Genomic DNA, 19,507 nt, shown 5'->3' with positions numbered 1-19,507 from the left:
ATACATATGTGAAGAGTTTTCAGTGCCTTAATTTCTCGCGTTCTTAATTACCATTCAGGATGGATAAGGCAGCCCCTTTCTCTCACAGAAAAGTCATAATTAAAGACTAATTAATCTTAGACAAGTGTGATAGTAAAGGTCGTGTGTCTACTTGGCGGGGCCATGATTCTCAGTGGTTTGGCAGTTATGGAATGATGTAGTTTGACAGTTATATAATGATGTAATTTGGCAATTGTATAACAATGCAGTTATCCTCTGTTTTGTAATATAATCACCTCCATGATGTGATCTGCTGTAATCAGTCAATCAGTTGTAGGGGGAGTTTTCTCAGGGGTGTTGCCTGCATCCAGTATATATGAATGTCCTGGCAAAGCTTGTTAGTTTTTCTTGCTCTGGATCTTGCATCAGCTCATCATCACCTGACCGCCAGTTCTTGGGACTTGAGATTCATCGTCTTCAAAAGCCTATGAGCGGGGGCCAAGATGGCAGACTAGGTGGACACTACCGTGGATCCCTCTTGCAACAAAGACTCGGAAAAACAAGTGAATCGATCACATACATAACAATCTATGAACTCTGAACAACAAACACAGACTTAGAGATGGAAAACGAACAAATACGGGCAGACAGCGACCGTTTTCAGAACTAGGAGCCAGCGTACCAGGCAGGTGACCTTCGGAGCCTGATCTGGGGCAGAGCCCGGGGGGCAGATGGCACAGACAAGGGGCCCAGCCCTACCCCCCCGAACCCATCCCAGGAGGGAGTCTAGCTGGTTGGCGCGGGCAGCGTAGCGGCGCAGCCAGAGGGAGAAGCACCTGGGAGGCAGTGACTGATCTTGGAGCAGGAAGAGCAGCGTCCCAGCCGGGGAGCCGTCCCACCGGGAGTTTGGCGGGAAGCGGGCATGTCGCGAGCGGGGGGATCAGCTATATTTCCCTAAAGCGACCCCGGGGCTGGGCCCGCACATTCGTGCAGGGGACGCCCACCCAGCTCGCGCGTGCGGCGCGGCGCACCGGAGGGAGAAATCCCCGGGAGGAAGTGACTGGTCTTGGAGCAGGGAGAGCAGCGTCCCACCCGGCGAGCCGTCCCGCTGGGATTTTGGCTAAAGCGGGCGGGGTGTGAGTGCGGGGATCAGTTATATTCCCCTGAATTGACCCAGGGGGCGGGCCCACCTGGTCGTGTGGGTGACGCCCACCGAGTTCGCGGGATGGCGCGGCGCACCAGAGGGAGAAGTCCCCGGGAGGAAGTGACTGACCTCGGAGCGGGGAAAGCAGCGTCCCAGTCAGGGAGCCGTCCCGCTGGGATTTGGGCGTGCGCGGGCGGAGCGTGAGCGCGGGGTCCAATTGTATTCCCCTGAATAGACCCCGGGGGCGGGACACCCGTTTGTGAGGGAGACTCCCACCCAGTTCGCCCGAGCGGTGCGGCACACCGGAGGGAGAAGTCCCTGGGAGGAAGTGACGGGTCTCGGAGCGGGGAGAGTAGTGTCCCAGCTGGGGAGCCGTCCTGCCGGGATTTTGGTGGACGGGGGCGGAGCGTGAACTCGGGGATCAGCTCTATATTCTGTGGTGCTACACTCCTTGCTCTCTGATCCCTCCCCCACCCTCCCCAGGCGGCTCCATTAACATCCGAATACCCTGAGCCAGAGGGAGAATTCAGATAGGGATCTGACTGCATTTTTTTTAGCTGATTAACTGGAAAATCTAGTTTCCCAATGATGGCTCGGAGACAGCAGTCCATGTCAAACCACATAAAGAAACAGACCATGACAGCTTCTCCAACCCCCCAAACAAAAGAATCAAAATCTTTCCCAAATGAAGATACAATCCTGGAATTATCAGATACAGAATATAAAAAACTAATTTACAGAATGCTTAAAGATATCGCAAATGAAAGTAGGATAACTGCAGAAAAAGCCAAGGAACACACTGATAAAACTGTTGAAGAACTCAAAAAGATTATTCAAGAACATAGTGGAAAAATTAATAAGTTGCAAGAATCCATAGAGAGACAGCATGTAGAAATCCAAAAGATTAACAATAAAATTACAGAATTAGACAATGCAACAGAAAGTCAGAGGAGCAGACTCGAGCAATTAGAATGTAGACTGGGACTTCTGGAGGACCAGGGAATCAACACCAACATAGCTGAAAAAAAATCAGATAAAAGAATTAAAAAAAATGAAGAAACCCTAAGAATCATGTGGGACTCTATCAAGAAGGATAACTTGTGAGTGATTGGAGTCCCAGAACAGGGAGGGGGGACAGAAAACACAGAGAAAATAGTTGAAGAACTCCTGACACAAAACTTCCCTGACATCATGAAAGACAAAAGGATATCTATCCAAGATGCTCATCGAACCCCATTTAAGATTGATACAAAAAGAAAAACACCAAGAAATTTTATCATCAAACTTGCCAAAACCAAAGACAAACAGAAAATTTTAAAAGCAGCCAGGGAGAAAAGAAAGGTTTCCTTCAAGGGAGAATCAATAAGAATAAGTTCAGACTACTCAGCAGAAACCATGCAGGCAAGAAGGGAATGGGACGACGTATACAGAGCACTGAAGGAGAAAAACTGCCAACCAACGATCATATATCCAGCAAAACTCTCTCTGAAACATGAAGGAGAAATTAAGATATTTACAGATAAACACAAGTTTAGAGAATTTGCAAAAACTAAACCAAGACTGCAAGAAATGCTAAAGGAGATTGTTTGGCCTGATGACCAATGTTATCAGGTACCAGCACAATACAAGATCACAAAACAGAACGTCCTGATATCAACTCAAATAGGGAAAGCACAAAAACAAACAAATTCAGATTAATTCTAAAAAATAAATAAATAAAATAATTCACATAACAGGAAATCATGGAAATCAATAGATAAATGATCACAATAATCAAAAAGAGGGACTAAATATAGGAGGCATTGAACTGCCAGATGGAGAGTCATACAAGGCGATATAGAACGATACAAGTTAGGTGTTTACTTAGAGAAATAGGGGTAAATAATAAGGTAACCACAAAAAGGAATATCAATTCCATAACTCAAGAAAAAAGCCAAGAGAAACGTAATGACTCAACAAACATAAAGTTAAACATTATGAAAATGAGGATCTCACAAGCTACTAAAAAAAGTCTCAGCACAAAAAAACATGTGGAAAAATGAAATGGCCAACAACACACATGAAAAGGCATCAAAATGACAGCACTAAAAACTTATTTATCTATAATTACGCTGAATGTAAATGGACTAAATGCACCAATAAAGAGACAGAGAGTCACGGACTGGATAAAGAAACACGATCCATCTATATGCTGCCTACAAGAGACACACCTTAGACTTAGAGACACAAACAAACTAAAACTCAAAGGATGGAAAAAAAATATATCAAGCAAATAATAAGCAAAAAAGAAGAGGAGTAGCAATATTAATTTCTGACAAAATAGACTTTAGACTTAAATCCACCACAAAGGATAAAGAAGGACACTATATGATGATAAAAGGGACAATTGATCAGGAAGACATAACCATATTAAATATTTATGCACCCAATGACAGGGCTGCAAGATACATAAATCAAATTTTAACAGAATTGAAAAGTGAGATAGACACCTCCACATTTATAGTAGGAGACTTCAACACACCACTTTCGGAGAAGGACAGGACATCCAGTAAGAAGCTCAATAGAGACATGGAAGACCTACTTACAACAATCAACCAACTTGACCTCATTGACTTATACAGAACTCTCCACCCAACTGCTGCAAAATATACTTTCTTTTCTAGTGCACATGGAACATTCTCTAGAATAGACCACATATTAGGTCATAAAACAAATCTTTGTAGAATCGAAAACATCGAAATATTACAAAGCATCTTCTCAGACCACAAGGCAATGAAGCTAGAAATCAATAACAGAAAAACTAGGGAAAAGAAATCAAATACTTGGAAAATGAACAATACCCTCCTGAAAAAAGACTGGGTTATAGAAGACATCAAGGAGGGAATAAGGAAATTCTTAGAAAGCACGAGAATGAAAATACTTCCTATCAAAACCTCTGGGACACAGCAAAAGCAGTGCTCAGAGGCCAATTTATATCGATAAATGCACACATATAAAAAGAAGAAAGAGCCAAAAGCAGAGAAGTGTCCCGACAACTTGAACAAATAGAAAGTGAGCAACAAAAGAACCCATCAGGCACCAGAAGAAAACAAATACTAAAAATTAGAGCTGAACTAAATGAATTAGAGAACAGAAAAACAATTGAAAGAATTAACAAAGCCAAAAGCTGGTTCTTTGAAAAAATTAACAAAATTGATAAACCATTGGCTAGACTGACTAAAGAAAAACAGGAAAGGAAACAAATAACCCGAATAAGAAACGAGAAGGACCACATCACAACAGAGCCAAATTAAATTAAAAGAATCATTTCAGATTACTACGAAAAATTGTACTCTAACAAATTTGAAAACCTAGAAGAAATGGATAAATTCTTGGAAAAATACGACCTACCTAAACTAATACATTCAGAAGTAGAACAACTAAATAGACCCATAACAAAAAAAGAGATTGAAATGGTAATCAAAAAACTCCCAACAAAAAAGTCCTGGCCCAGTCGGCTTCACTGCAGAGTTCTACCAAACCTTCAGAGAAGACTTAACACTATTACTACTGAAGGTATTTCAAAGCATAGAAAAAGACGGAGTACTACCCAACTCATTCTATGAAGCTACCATCTCCCTGATACCAAAACCAGGTAAAGACATTACAAAAAAAGAAAATTACAGACCTATATCCCTCATGAACATAGATGCAAAAATCCTCAACAAAATTCTAGCCAATAGAATCCAACAACACATCAAAAAAATAATTCACCCTGATCAAGTGGGATTTATACCAGGTATGCAAGGCTGGCTTAATATCAGAAAAACCATTAATGTAATCCATCACATAAATAAAACAAAAGATAAAAACCACATGATCTTATCAATAGATGCAGAAAAGGCATTTGACAAAGTTCAACACCCATTTATGATAAAAACTCTTACCAAAATAGGAATCGAAGGAAAATTCCTCAACATAATAAAGGGCATCTATGCAAAGCCAACAGCCAAGACCACTCTAAATGGAGAGAACCTGAAAGCATTTCCCTTGAGAACGGGAACCAGACAAGGATGCCCTTTATCACCGCTCTTACTCAACATCGTACTTGAAGTCCTAGCCAGGGCAATTAGGCTAGACAAAGAAATAAAGGGTATCTGGATTGGCAAGGAGGAAGTAAAGCTATCACTATTTGCAGATGACAGGATCTTATACATGGAAAACCCTAAGGAATCCTCCAGAAAACTACTGAAACTAATAGAAGAGTTTGGCAGAGTCTCAGGTTATAAAATAAACATACAAAAATCACTTGGATTCCTCTACATCAACAAAAAGAACACCGAAGAGGAAATAACCAAATCAATACCATTCACAGTAGACCCCAAGAAGATAAAATACTTAGGAATAAATCTTACCAAAGATGTAAAAGACCTATACAAAGAAAACTATAAAACTCTGCTACAAGAAATTCAAAAGGACATACTTAAGTGGGAAAACATACCCTGCTCATGGATAGGAAGACTTAACATAGTAAAAATGTCTATTCTACCAAAAGCCATCTATACATATAACACACTTCCAATCCAAATACCAATGTCATATTTTAAGGGGATAGAGAAACAAATCACTAATTTCATAAGGAAGGGAAAGAACCCCGGGATAAGCAAAGCATTACTGAAAAAGAAGAAGAAAGTGGGAGGCCTCACTCTACCTGATTTCAGAACCTATTATACAGCTACAGTAGTCAAAACAGCCTGGTACTGGTACAACAATGGGCACATAGACCAATGGAACAGAATTGAGAACCCAGATATAAATCCATCCACATATGAGCAGCTGATATTTGACAAAGGACCAGTGTCCGTCAATTGGGGAAAAGATAGTCTTTTTAACAAATGGTGCTGGCATAACTGGATATCCATTTGCAAAAGAATGAAACAGGACCCATACCTCACACCATGCACAAAAACTAACTCCAAGTGGATCAAAGACCTAAACATAAAGACTAAAACGATAAAGATCATGGAAGAAAAAATAGGGACAACCCTAGGAGCCCTAATACAGGGCATAAACAGAATACAAAACATTACCAAAAATGATGAAGAGAAACCAGATAACTGGGAGCTCCTAAAAATCAAACACCTATGCTCAACTAAAGACTTCACCAAAAGAGTAAAAAGACCACCTACAGACTGGGAAAGAATATTCAGCTATGACATCTCCGACCAGCGCCTGATCTCTAAAATCTACATGATTCTGTCAAAACTCAACCACAAACAACCCAATCAAGAAGTGGGCAAAGGATATGAACACACATTTCACTAAAGAAGATATTCAGGCAGCCAACAGATACATGAGAAAATGCTCATGATCATTAGCCACTAGAGAAATGCAAATTAAAACTACGATGAGATTCCATCTCACACCAACTAGACTGGCATTAATCCAAAAAACACAAAATAATAAATGTTGGAGAGGCTGCGGAGAGATTGGAACTCTCATACACTGCTGGTGGGATTGTAAAATGATACAACTACTTTGGAAATCCATCTGGCGTTATCTTAAACAGTTAGAAATAGAACTACCAGACAACCCAGAAATCCCACTCCTCGGAATATACCCTAGAGAAACAAGAACCTTCATACAAACAGATATATGCACACCCATGTTTATTGCAGCTCTGTTTGCAATAGCAAAAAGCTGGAAGCAACCAAGATGTCCATCAACGGATGAATGGGTAAATAAATTGTGGTATATTCACACAATGGAATACTACGCATCGATAAAGAACAGTGACGAATCTCTGAAACATTTCATAACATGGAGGAACCTGGAAGGCATTATGCTGAGCGAAATCAGTCAGAGGCAAAAGGACAAATATTGTATAAGACCACTATTATAAGATCTTGAGAAATAGAAAAAACAGAGAAGAACACATACTTTTGTGGTTACCAGCGGGGGAGGGAGGGAGGGAGGGAGAGGGCTTTTTATTGATCAATCAGTAGATAAGAACTGCTTTGGGTGAAGGGAAAGACAACACTCAATACAAGGAAGGTCAGCCTAATTGGACTGGACTAAAAGCAAAGAGGTGTCCGGGATAAAATGAAAGCTTCAAAGGTCAGTGGAGCAGGGGCTGGGGTCTGGGGAACTTGGTTTGAGGGGACTTCTAAGTCAATGGGCAAAATAATTCTATTATGAAAACATTCTGTATCCCACTTTGAATTGTGGCGCCTGGGGTCCTAAATGCCAACAAGCGGCCATCTAAGATACATCAATTGGTCTCAACCCACCTGGAGCAAAGGCAAAGGAAGAACACCAAGGTCACACGACAACTAAGAACTCAAGAGACAGAAAGGGCCACATGAACCAGAGACCTACATTATCCTGAGACCAGAAGAACTAGTTGGTGCCTGGCCACAATCGATGTCTGTCCTGTCAGGGAGCACAACAGACAACTCCTGAGGGAGCAGGAGACCAATGGGATACAGACCCCAAATTCTCATAAAAAGACCATACCTAATGGTATGACTGCGACTAGAGGAATCCCACAGACAATGCTCCCCAGAACTTCTGATGGCACAGGACAGGAACCATCCCCGAAGACAACTCATCAGGCATGAAAAGGACTGGTCAGTGGGGGGGAGAGAGATGCTGATGAAGAGTGAGCTAATTAAATCAGGTGGACACTGGAGAGTGTGTTGGCAGCTCTTGACTGGAGGGGGGATGGGAAGATAATGAGAGAGGGAAGATGGCAAAATTGGCAGGAAACGAGAGACTGAAAGGGCTGACTCAATAAGGGGAGAGCAAGTGGGAGAAGGGAGTAAGATATATGTAAACCTACATGTGACAGACTGATTGGAATGGTAAATGTTCACTTGAAGCTTAATAAAAATTAATTAAAAAAAAAAAGCCTATGAGCCAGTAGTCTGCTGTCCTACCTGTCAATCTTGGGTTTGTCAGCCCCTGCAGTTTCATGCATCAGGAGAAGCCTCCAGCTTGATGCCTGACCCACGGACTTGGGTGTTGCTAGCCTCTACAACCACATGAGCCATTTCCTTGAGATAATTCTCTATGTGTGTGTGTATGTGTGTGTGTATGTGTGTGTGTATATATACATATATATATACATATGTGTGTGTATATATATATATATATATATACATATGTGTGTGTATATATATATATATATATATATATATATATATATATATATATATATATATATATATATATATATATATACCCTGGTGGCATAATGGTTAGGAGCTACAGCTGCTAACCAAAAGGTCGACAGTTCAAATCCACCAGATGCTCCTTGGAAGCCCTATGGGGCAGTTCTACTCTGTCCTATAGGGTTGCTATGAGTTAGAATTGACTCAATGGCAATGAGTTTGGTCTGTCTGTATGTATATAAACAAACTGGTTTTACTTCTCTTGAGAACTCAGCCTAAGGCAGCAGGTTACTTAGTATTCTTTCAGTTAAATTTCACCTAAAATACTGATGACGATCAGTGGTTCAGGATGCCTGTGAAAGGATCCTCTGGAACTCATATCAGCTTACTTCTTGATTTCTGCCAGGGTAATTTGGTCTGCTCCATACCAAACCCTCAGAACACACATCAAAACAACTCACAGTTCAAGATTCCTCATTTAAGACTCTCATTAGCCTCATGATAAACCTTTGCAAATATTAAAAACACAAGCACACTCTTTTGCACACACATACACACACACTTGTAAAAAAACAAAAGAAATATGCGTTAAAGCTAAGACACAAAAAAAAATCCATTGCCTTTGAGTCAGTTCTGACTCATAGCGACCCTATAGGACAGAGTAGAACTGTCTATAGGATTGCTACGAGGCTTCCAAGGAGCCGTAGGACTTCCAAGGAGCTGCTGGTGGATTCGAACTGCTGATCTTTTGGTTAGCAGCCGAGCTCTTAACCACTGTGCCACCACATTTAAATAAATATAATCACTATAATGAAGCTAAAAAAGAGATGTCCTGCTGGCCTAGTATTTAAATTGTTAAAACTCCAGTTAAAATAAAATATTTCTCTGAATTAAAAGAAAATCAATTCTCAAGTTTATCTGTAAAAATAAACATATTAGAATAAATAACGTCTGCTCAGGTGGCACGGTGGATAAGAGCTCGGCTGCTAACCAATAGGTCAGCAGTTCAAATCCACCAGCCTCTCCTTGGAAACCCTGTGGGACAGTTCTACTCTGTCCTATAGGGTCGCTATGAGTTGAAATCGCCTTGACGACTTATTTTTTTCTTTTAAAAGCAATAAAGCCTTAGGTTTTTCTTTATGTGGAGTGTAACCAAGTACTTTGGAACATAAGTGGCTTTTGCCCTCTGTGCCTGAGCCATGTGGGGATTTCTTCCATCTCCTTTGATGAGCCCTGTTCAGCCCACCCCAGGACCTTTGAGCTTGTTGTTATTTCTTCCTTAAAATTATTTTGCACCTACATTTTCATGCAGGGTTAGTTCTATTCATTCTTCAAATTAAGACTGTTCTCCTGATTTTCTATAAACATTTTAGTGAGAATTTGTCTACTATTTGTTTCACTTACTGGAATGTAAGTCTTATGAAAAAAATAATTTTGTTTGATTTTTTTATCATTACATTCCCAGTGCCTGGCATAAGAGGTACTCAGTGAAGAATATCATTTAAACACAAAAAGAATGAAACAATAATTTACGTTGGAACAATGAGTAAATAGTTTGAAAAAAATTATATGCGACACCCTACTTTACGTAACTCCAAAGTACATTCCTAAATATTTAAGGGGAAATTATGAAATATTGTGACTATATAGCAGAATCTGTAACTTTCAGGTGGGGCAGGAGTTTTAAATAAGATTTGGCAGAGCCTGTACGGTTGGCGATGGGGCAGGGCTTTTAAAACAAGGCACTAAAATAGAAACCATAAAGGATTATATGAACAACTTTAGTTGCATAAAACTTAAAGGAGTTTAAGTAACAAAACAAAACACTAAAAAACAATGCACTGGCTGAGAAATATATGTAAACATATCTTTGTGAATCAGTGAGAAAAATAAAATATCCTTACAGGAATAAATTAAAAAAATATACCAGAAGCGGACAATTTTTTAAAAATGAACAAGTTTATATGGTTTACAAATAAGTAAAAGGCATTCAGCATTACTGGAAAATAAAGCAATGTAAATTAACCCAGCAGTGGGACATTACATTTTTCTTCTTGGATCAATAAAGACACCAATAACAGCACCGCTTATTGTTTGCACAAATGTGCAGGAGTTAGACGTTCGTATAGACTATGGCACATTAGTGAAGGAAAATTTATAATGAAAGACTTTGAAATGTGCATACCTGTTGACATGTTCATGTGGCATTATTTATAATAAGTTGGTGACAAATACCGAAGAATCAGCTTTCAAAAATGCGTGATGGGAAAAAGTGTATTCTGGTGCATCCAACAAAGGGATGAGCCGTTCAGCATGAGGTCGCAGAGCGTCATTATTGATGGGAAAAGGCATTGCCTTATTTTTTATGTAAATCATGCTACACAAAGAAGGTGTATTGTTATTTGTTGTGTATTATTTATGTTTTACCAGTATAAGTAAATACATATTGATTTACCTTACTGTACAAAGAAAAGTACTTTTAAGGACAAACTTTTAACAATTATTTCTTGATAATGGCACAATAAGATTATAAATTCTTAAGAATTATTTGGCTTTTTTTTGTTTGTTTCATTTTTCTAATATTTCTTTAATAAACCTGTGTTACTAGAGTTAAATGTATAACCTTTTATTGGGATATACTTGGAATAACTTCAAAAATATGTTCTTTGCTGTCCACTGAAACCTGAGATTCAATAAGGTCTATAACATGAGAGAGATGAAGCAAACAACAACAAAAAGATTTTCTAAGAGTTTTCTTTCTCACTTTTCTTACTCAAACTGCTTTTGTCTACATTTCTTTACTTGCAAGTGAGAAGCAAGTGATTTCAAATCCTCTACATTTGTTTTTCTCATATTTTATTACAGACAAAACACAGGCCGATTAGTCTATTCTTATTTAAAGTGTAATTCTCAAAAGACTTTATGTGCACACGTTTATGTCACTTTCTATATGATAATACCATCATTTGTGATCCTGCTTTCTCCTACCGGGTTGTAAATTTCATGAAAATGGTGCTAACTCATCTCCCACAGTGTTGAAATTAAATGTGTGTTTGTACAGAATAGGTTCTCAGCCCATTTGAGGGGAGTGGGCCCAAGACATTAAAAGAACTTTAATTCTCCTTTTCCTACATTTTTCCTTCATTTTTTAAATACGGGTTTGAAATGGATTCCTTTTTTACTTGTACCTGTTCCTTTCAGTCAAACACTCTCCTTTCCTCTTACAGAGCCTTTTTCAGATGCTTTACTACATCTTAAAAAAACAAAAAAACTTGCGGTGGAATACATTCTGACTCACAGCGACCCTATAGGACAGAGTAGAATTACCCCATAGAGTTTGCAAGGAGTGCCTGGTGGATTCAAACAGCTGACCTTTTGATTAGCAACCATAGCACTTCACCACTATGCCACCAGGGTTTCCTTACATGTCTTAAAAAAAAAAAATTTAGGGAACATTTATTGTTAATGGCTAAGATAGAGTGAGGTCCCTCAACATGGCTACATGTCCATTTTTCATGGTGTGAAGCCCACAATTTTGTATGTTAGTCCGTTCCATTATTGGAGTACTAAAGCCATGTACATTTTCTTTCTAATAGGTGAGCTGCGGTCATTCTTTCCTATGATTTCAGCTCTTCCCCTTGTAGTAACAGAGAAGAAATAGGGCCTTTAGTACATATGAGCCCTTCATATGTTTAAAGAGAGTCACGTGTGTGCCCTCAGACACCTCTCTACTGGGCTAAGTGGCCCTGGCTACTCATGTAGCATCATTTCCTTGCACTTGGACTATGAAGGCATTTCCTAAACATGGTGTAGGTTATCCATGTAGGTTGTCCTCTCAGTACAAGCCAGGATGTTTCCAATTCAATCATCCCCTTACTGAACAAAGTGGGACCACCATCACTTTTATTTTTGAGATTATATTCCTATCATAATCATCTGATTGTTTTAAGCTTTATTCACATCTTTGTGTTACTCAGATCTTATGATTCTTTACTCCAGTTTCTATTTTCTTTTTTTAAATTGTGATATATATACACACATACATATATGTATGTGTGTATATATATATACACATACATATATCTGTGTATAACAGAACATTTAACATTTTAACAACCTTCACATGTACAGTTCAGTGCCATTAATTACGTTCATCATGTTGTCAGCCATCATCCCACTACTTGCCTGAATTATCCCACCACCCTTAAGAGAAGCGTTGAGTCCTCCTTTCCCTTCGTGGTAACCACTAATAAACTTCGGCTCCTATAAACTTCACTATTCTATGTATTTCATATAAGTGAGTTCATACAGGTTTCTTGACATCAATTCATTCTGATTGTGTGCTCTCAAGCCCTCCTGAGTTTGTGTCACTGACTAAATAGGTAACAGTTACTACTTTCATCAAAGTTATTGCTGCCAATGTGAAGCGGTAATGAAATTTAAAAGTTAATTTTCTTTCTATATTGATCCCCCCCACTCTGACACTCTCGACTCATCGAGAGTCTAAGCACAGAGAACATTGCAATAAAAATGCACAGTGAATCTCAGACAGGAACACCAGGAGACTTCAGGGAACCAAGGGACCTGATGCAAAGACTATTGTTCACTTGGCACTCAGAAAGAAGGGTCAACGCCAGTCTGAGACACCAGTTTGAGAGTAGTTATATATTGCCACAAAATTAACATTTACTGAGCACATAATTATATAGTCAAATATCACATTTATCTCAGCTACCCTATGAATACACTTCATTTATTTTCCCATTCTGCAATGCAAGAAAATGAGTCTTGTAAAAATTACATATTTGACCTCCCCTTCTCTCCCCAGAAATACTCTCAAGTTGTGGCCAAGGACAGTCTTACCTCCTATCGCCATGTTTTTACCTCTCTCCCTCAAGAATAAACACTAAGATACTCTCTCTGCTCTATTGTCGATTCTCATGACCATTTATCCCAAAGGGAGTAAAGCTCCTTGCCTGCTGGTCGGAGCCCGTAATATTGGGCAATACCTTTGTGGTCTAGAGTTACTATGTGTGAGGAGCCAGTTGAGCATCAGTGAAGCCTGACCTTCACATTCATCTCTTGCCTCAAGTGCTTTCCCTGAACTTGTTCTGTGCTTCCTGCCATATAGAAGGGTCTGCCTAGGACAGCACAGCTGAATATGCACTCTGACCAGCTTCTCTAAGTGCTGCAAAACGTGCCTGACTACCCCATCCATGGACCATCTGTCTGGAAAACAGTTCCACATAAGCAGCTGTTCTGGATTGGAGGGAGTGAAAAGTAGGAAACACCACTTAGTTTCTCAAATCTGGGCCTTGAGCAGTATTGTGTTGCGTGTGCAGGTGTGTATAGCGCCATGCACATATGGTTCTCTCCCTAAGACACAGCGGAAATAAGTGACTGCTAGGTTTGTGCACCGGTAACCCTGCTCTAAACCCTAATATTAACCTTTTTAACTGTAAGTTCTACAGGTAGTTTAGCTCATTCACCTAGGAAGAGATGTTAGAACACCTTCTGGAAACATTATCAATGCCTGTTGACTGTGACTTGAGCCGACCCAACTCATTGTGACCCATGTGTGTCAGAGGAAAACTGCTCCACAGGGTTTTTAATGGCTGATCTTTCAGAAGTTGATCACCAGGCCCTTCTTCCCAGGTGTCTCTGGGTGAATTCACATCTCCATCCTTTCAGTTAGGCATTAACCATTTGCACCACTCAGGGACTTAGGTTAGCTTAACTTAGGTTAATTAAGAGAAAACAGTGTGTTTTCCCAGGCTACACAGCAGAATGGTCCCTGTGTGAGCCCCCTTTACTCTCTTCAAGCCAAGGTTTCCTCTGTAAAATGACTTTCTTCCACGTTTTGTTTTACATTGCATTTTCTGCTGAGCTAGAAACTAGTTGTAAGCCTGTTTCTGAGGGCTTGGAGCTAAGAGCTCAGATGGGTAAAATGGGAGTGAGGATGAGGGCAGGTGAATCCCCCAAGGATAAGGGTAGGAGGCTTCCACCCTGGACACCTCGATTGTTTGTCATATTGTATTCTATGGATTCATTTGCATCTATCTTTATCATGAAGCTATGAGTTCCTTAATTCTTTTCTTTACTCATTCAACATGCATTATTTTGAGCCTGTGCCATGTGCTAGAAAGCCATAACTAGACACCCAGCTTAAAAGAAAAAAAAAAATTAATAAGACATGATTACAGACACTACCCTCAAATAGCTTACAAGGCAGCGTGAAAGCCTAGCAGCAAGCGCACAGCATGGTGGCTACTCTCAGGGTCAGTGAGAGGCCCTGGGAATCCCTGGAAGAGGTATGGAGACCAGGTTGGAGCAGACACTTTAAACCAAGTCCTGAAAGAGGAACAGTTACTCAGGGGAAGGAACGAGGCCAGGAGGCAGGAGGCCAGGGCCATTCCCACACTCCAGATGGAAGCAACGGCAGTGGCAGGTCTCTGTGGTGAAGACATAGTTAGGTTCTGGAAATTGAGTGTTGTTCAACGTGGCTGGAAAAGAGAGAGCAAGAGTGTATGCGTGTTAGGATGTAGATTAGAGGGAGATGCTTAATCCAGTTATTTACCTTTGAGTCTACTCCATGATCCTACAAAGTATAGCCCCAACCTCTTTCTCTCTCTGTGTTTCTCTGTCTCTCTGTATCTCTGTCTGTCTGTCTCTCTCTGTCTCTATTCTTTTTTCTCTGTGTCTCTCTCCCTCTCTTTACTTCTCTTGCTCTCTCTCTCATCTCATTTTGTCTCTCTGTCTCTGTTTCTCTGCCTCTCTCTGTTCTCATTTTTCTAATGAACAAATGAATACAGACATCCCAAGGCTATTTCCAGGGTACCTTTTAGTTACATAAAAACCTGTGATGAATAATAGCTGTTGAAATCACCAAAAAAAAAAAAAATAATAATAACATTACAGTTTAAGTCTCATTATTCCTAAGTGCCTGTATGTGTGTTGCTTAATTACTTTAAATGAAAGCATACTTTAGGACTGCTGTGACTTCTCCTACAGAATAAATGAGCTATGGGAGAGACTCAAAATGTGGACCACAAATTGCCTTTTCATCTTGTGAAGCTATTAATACCTGCCCTTGTCCATTGATTATTTGGGGGATTTATTTCCATGTGGAACATTTCACCACAGTTATTTTAGTCTGAATTATAAGGTCTAGGAAAGTGCACCAGTCCAGGTGCTTGGTGCAATGCCCTATTCTTACTCCAGCTGCCCTGTGTCCCTGGACTCACAGGTACCTAGGAGATCCTGAGCTATGAGAAGGAGCAAGGTGAAGCTGGAAATGGGGCAATGGGAGAAGTATGAGGAGAACAGGGAAGAACCATTTTGCCACTGAGTGTGTCAGTGTGTTATTTGCCTTGTGTAAGATAATTAACAATTCAAGAACAACAATAACAAAAAAATTTTGGGAGGGGATCATTCACTCTGTTCTCAGCCCTAGGCTAAACAAAGATTGTTTACTAGTTGCTGTCAAGTTGATTCTGACACATGGTGAACTGTGCTCCATAGGGTTTTCAATGCTGTGATCTTTCGGAAGCAGGTCTTCAGGCTTTTCTTCCAAATCACCTCTGAGTGGATTCAAATGGCCAAATTTGCAGTTAGTAGTCCACCTTCTAAACTATCTGCACCACCCAGAGACTCCATAAAGGTATGCTTAGATATAAGAAAAACACCAAAATAACAACTAAAAAAAAAATCCCTGGCATTGCTGAGCTTATGGGGAAATTAGGTGGCTAATTATTTAAGGCAGCATTGATAACCACAAGGAACCCTGGTGGTCCAAACAGTTAAGGGCTTGGCTGCTAACTGAAAAGCTAGCACTTCAAACCTACCAAGTGATTTTGTGGGGAAAACACCTGGCAACCTGATTCCGTAAATATTACAGCCATGAAGACGTTATGGGGCAGTTCTAATCAGTCACATGGGGTCACTATGAGTTAGAATTGACTCAATGGCACACACACACACACACACACAAACAGTGGTAACTGCAATGGTTAATAAAAATAGTAGATACAAACTATGTACTTTATTAAATTGCTATTATACTTTCCATCCCAGCATAATGACTCAGGGAAAAAAAATTGATTTCAGTAGAAATGGCATAAACTTTGGGCAGATGAGACAGGGAATCTAATACTACTAATCGGAATAAACTTTAATTACCAGCTGAGTGTTTGAAGACTATGGACTTATATTTAGTATTTGTTGTATAACTGTGAGAGAATAACTGAACCCTTTATAAAAAAGGGAGAATAATACATAACTTCCGTACCTCTCATTATAATTAGTGAGGCAAAGCATGCAAAGTGACAGACAAATTATAGTTATTGTTATTTCATTCCTTTCACTGAACAAAGAGAAAACTGAGTAGCTTGTGCAAGGTGACATAGGAGTTAGTGATTGAACTTGAACTAGAACACAGTTCCTCTGACACATAATCAAGTTCTCTCTTACGAAATCACATAATGTGTTCAAATCTCTGGGGAAATGTTGGAGTCTGCAATATATGTTCAGTATATTCTCTTAGGCTTCCCCTTCAGCACAAATGACACTATGACAAATTGGTTACAAGAAAGAAGCACACCCCTCTCTGTGGAATGACTCAAGGCATACAGAAAAGGCACTACCTCCCTAAAACATGTTTCCCAGTGATGATTGACATTTCACTGTTGATAATTAAATGCTCTGGTTTCTGCATTGCCTTTTCCCTTCTGACTTTTCAAAGTTGTCTTCAGCCTTGGAATAGGAGTGTCAGTAACTTGAACAACACTTTAAGGCAATGATTCTTGAATTTGTTCAAGTGGCAGAGCACTTGGGAGTCATTCCACTCTTTAGGGAGTACTTTGAATGTTTGATAAACTCACATTAAGGTAAGTAAATAGATTTTTAAGCCAACATGGCACCCTAGTCAGAGACACCATGCCATACCTCTGCAGCAAATACTGAAAAGCTAAGTAAAACAGACAAAAATGTCAATCCTGGAGATGTAAGCATAAAACGAAGGAATAAAGCACTAGAAAAAAACACCAAATGGAAAAAAAAAAACTGACAGAAAAGAGAGGACAGGGATAGATACAGAGGGGAAGTTCCCTGGCAACAAACACTGTACAGCTTCACCATCTTGAAGCACAGCCAGCAACAACCTTGAACAGAAAGTACGGGAAGGCAACTGCACAGCGTTCCCAACAGGAGACAGAGCATCTGGTAACCAGAGCAGCATATCTTCCCACGCCTCACCCTTCTGCCCCATATGCCACCTCTGCCTCTTCCTGCCAGCCCCTAGTCGACCCCACCCCCATCCACCAACTACTGACACACCACCCTTTTGTTTACTTTCTCTCAACCAGCTGCTGAGCAATGGGAAGCAAACCCAGACCACTTCCTGTCCAATACTCCTGCCATCTGGTGAAGGTCTGTGAACACTCCCACACCACTGGACTAACATCAGGAATCAGACAGCACCAGCCCAGTCTGCTTTCAGCCACCTCACCAATCCAGTGTACAGCAAAGTGGGCTCACCCTACCTACAGCATCCCTGCCCACTCAGATAAGGTGGTGATAGCTACATGCCTAGCAGACAAGCAAGCAGCAAAGCACACACAACCCACCCATCATGATACATCAAAACAAAACAAGCAGGATGAAACAAATGAACATATAATCAATAAATAAAATAATAACTTAATGTCTCAGAGACAGCAGACAATATCAAAACATATAAAAAAGCAGGACAAGTTGGCTCCAACAAACAACCAAAATAAAGAATCAGATACTCTTCTGGTAGAAGAAAAAGCCTTGGAACTACCTGATGTCAATTTCAGAAGACTAATATTTAGGGCTCTCCAAGAGGTTAAGAAAGAGATCATGGAAAAACCAAGGGAAAAAAAAAAAAAAAAGACAAAATCATGGAAAACAGACAAAACCAATGAAAACATAGTCAAAATAAAGGAAAACACAGACAAAGCAATAGAAGAATTCAAGAAAATAATACCAGAACAAAATGCCAAAACAAATAAACAATTAGAAATTATACAAAAATGGCCACTAGAAATTAAAAAGATAAAGGACATAATTGCAGAAATGGACAACTCAAGAGAAGGTTTTAGGGGCAAATCTGAAACAATGGAAGAGCGAATCAGAGAGATTGAAGACAAATCCATGAGTGCAACATTGTTAGAGGAAAAATCAGATAAAAGAATGAAGAAAACCTAATAACTATATGGAACACAATCAAGAGCAAAAAGTTTCATGTGATTGGAATTCCAGAACAGGGGAAGAAAATGGAAAACACAGAGAACTGTTGAAGATTTGCAGGCAGAAAACGTCCCAAATATCATGAAAGATGAAAAACTGACCATCGAAGAAGCTCAATGAACCCCATGTAGAATAGACTCCAAATGAAAGTCACCAAGACATATCATAATCACACTCACCAAAACCAATGACAAAGAAAGAATCCTGAGAGCAGTTTCAGAAAAATGAAAAGTCACATACAAAGGAGAAACAATAAGATTTAGGTGATTACTCAGCAAAAACTATGCAAGCAAGAAGACAATGGACACGTATAAAGTATTGAAAGGAAAAAAAAATACCTGTCAACAAGAATAATATATAGTGCAACATTGTGTCTCAAAAATCATGGAGAAAATAAGACATTTCCAGATGAATGGAAATTAATAAAAAGAGAAATAAGAACAGAGAGTCATTAAAAAAAAATACAAGAAATATTAAAGGGAATCTTTTGGTTAGAGAACCAAAAATATCACACAACAAACTGAGTCTCGGATACAGGACAGCATCAGCCAGATACCAACGAAGGTAAAGAATTCTTGATAATAAAACAAAGATAAAAGACTTAAAACAGGGAAACAGAGATGTCAATCTCTAAATGACAACAATGTCAAAACAATAAAAGGGTGAATAAATGATGCAGGTATAGAATTTTCATAGGGAGAGGATGTCAAGGAGATATCAAGTGATGAAAGACTGGTCCAAATTTAAGAAGATAAATATGAATTTCAAGGTAACCACAAAGAAACTTAACAAACCTACTCAACAATATAAAAAAAGAAAAACATAAAGGCTCAGTAAGCACCAAATCTATGATAACAAAAGAAGAGAAAATCCACAAACAAAAGGAACTCAGCACAGGACCAAAAAAAGCACAATATGACAGCAACAAACTTACACCTATTGATACAGTGAATGTCAACAGCTT

This window comes from Loxodonta africana, chromosome 6, assembly GCF_030014295.1.
Source record: "Loxodonta africana isolate mLoxAfr1 chromosome 6, mLoxAfr1.hap2, whole genome shotgun sequence".
Classification (NCBI taxonomy): Eukaryota; Metazoa; Chordata; class Mammalia; order Proboscidea; family Elephantidae; genus Loxodonta; species Loxodonta africana.
The sequence above is the reverse complement of the archived record's forward strand: the minus strand, read 5'-3'. Positions refer to the sequence as shown.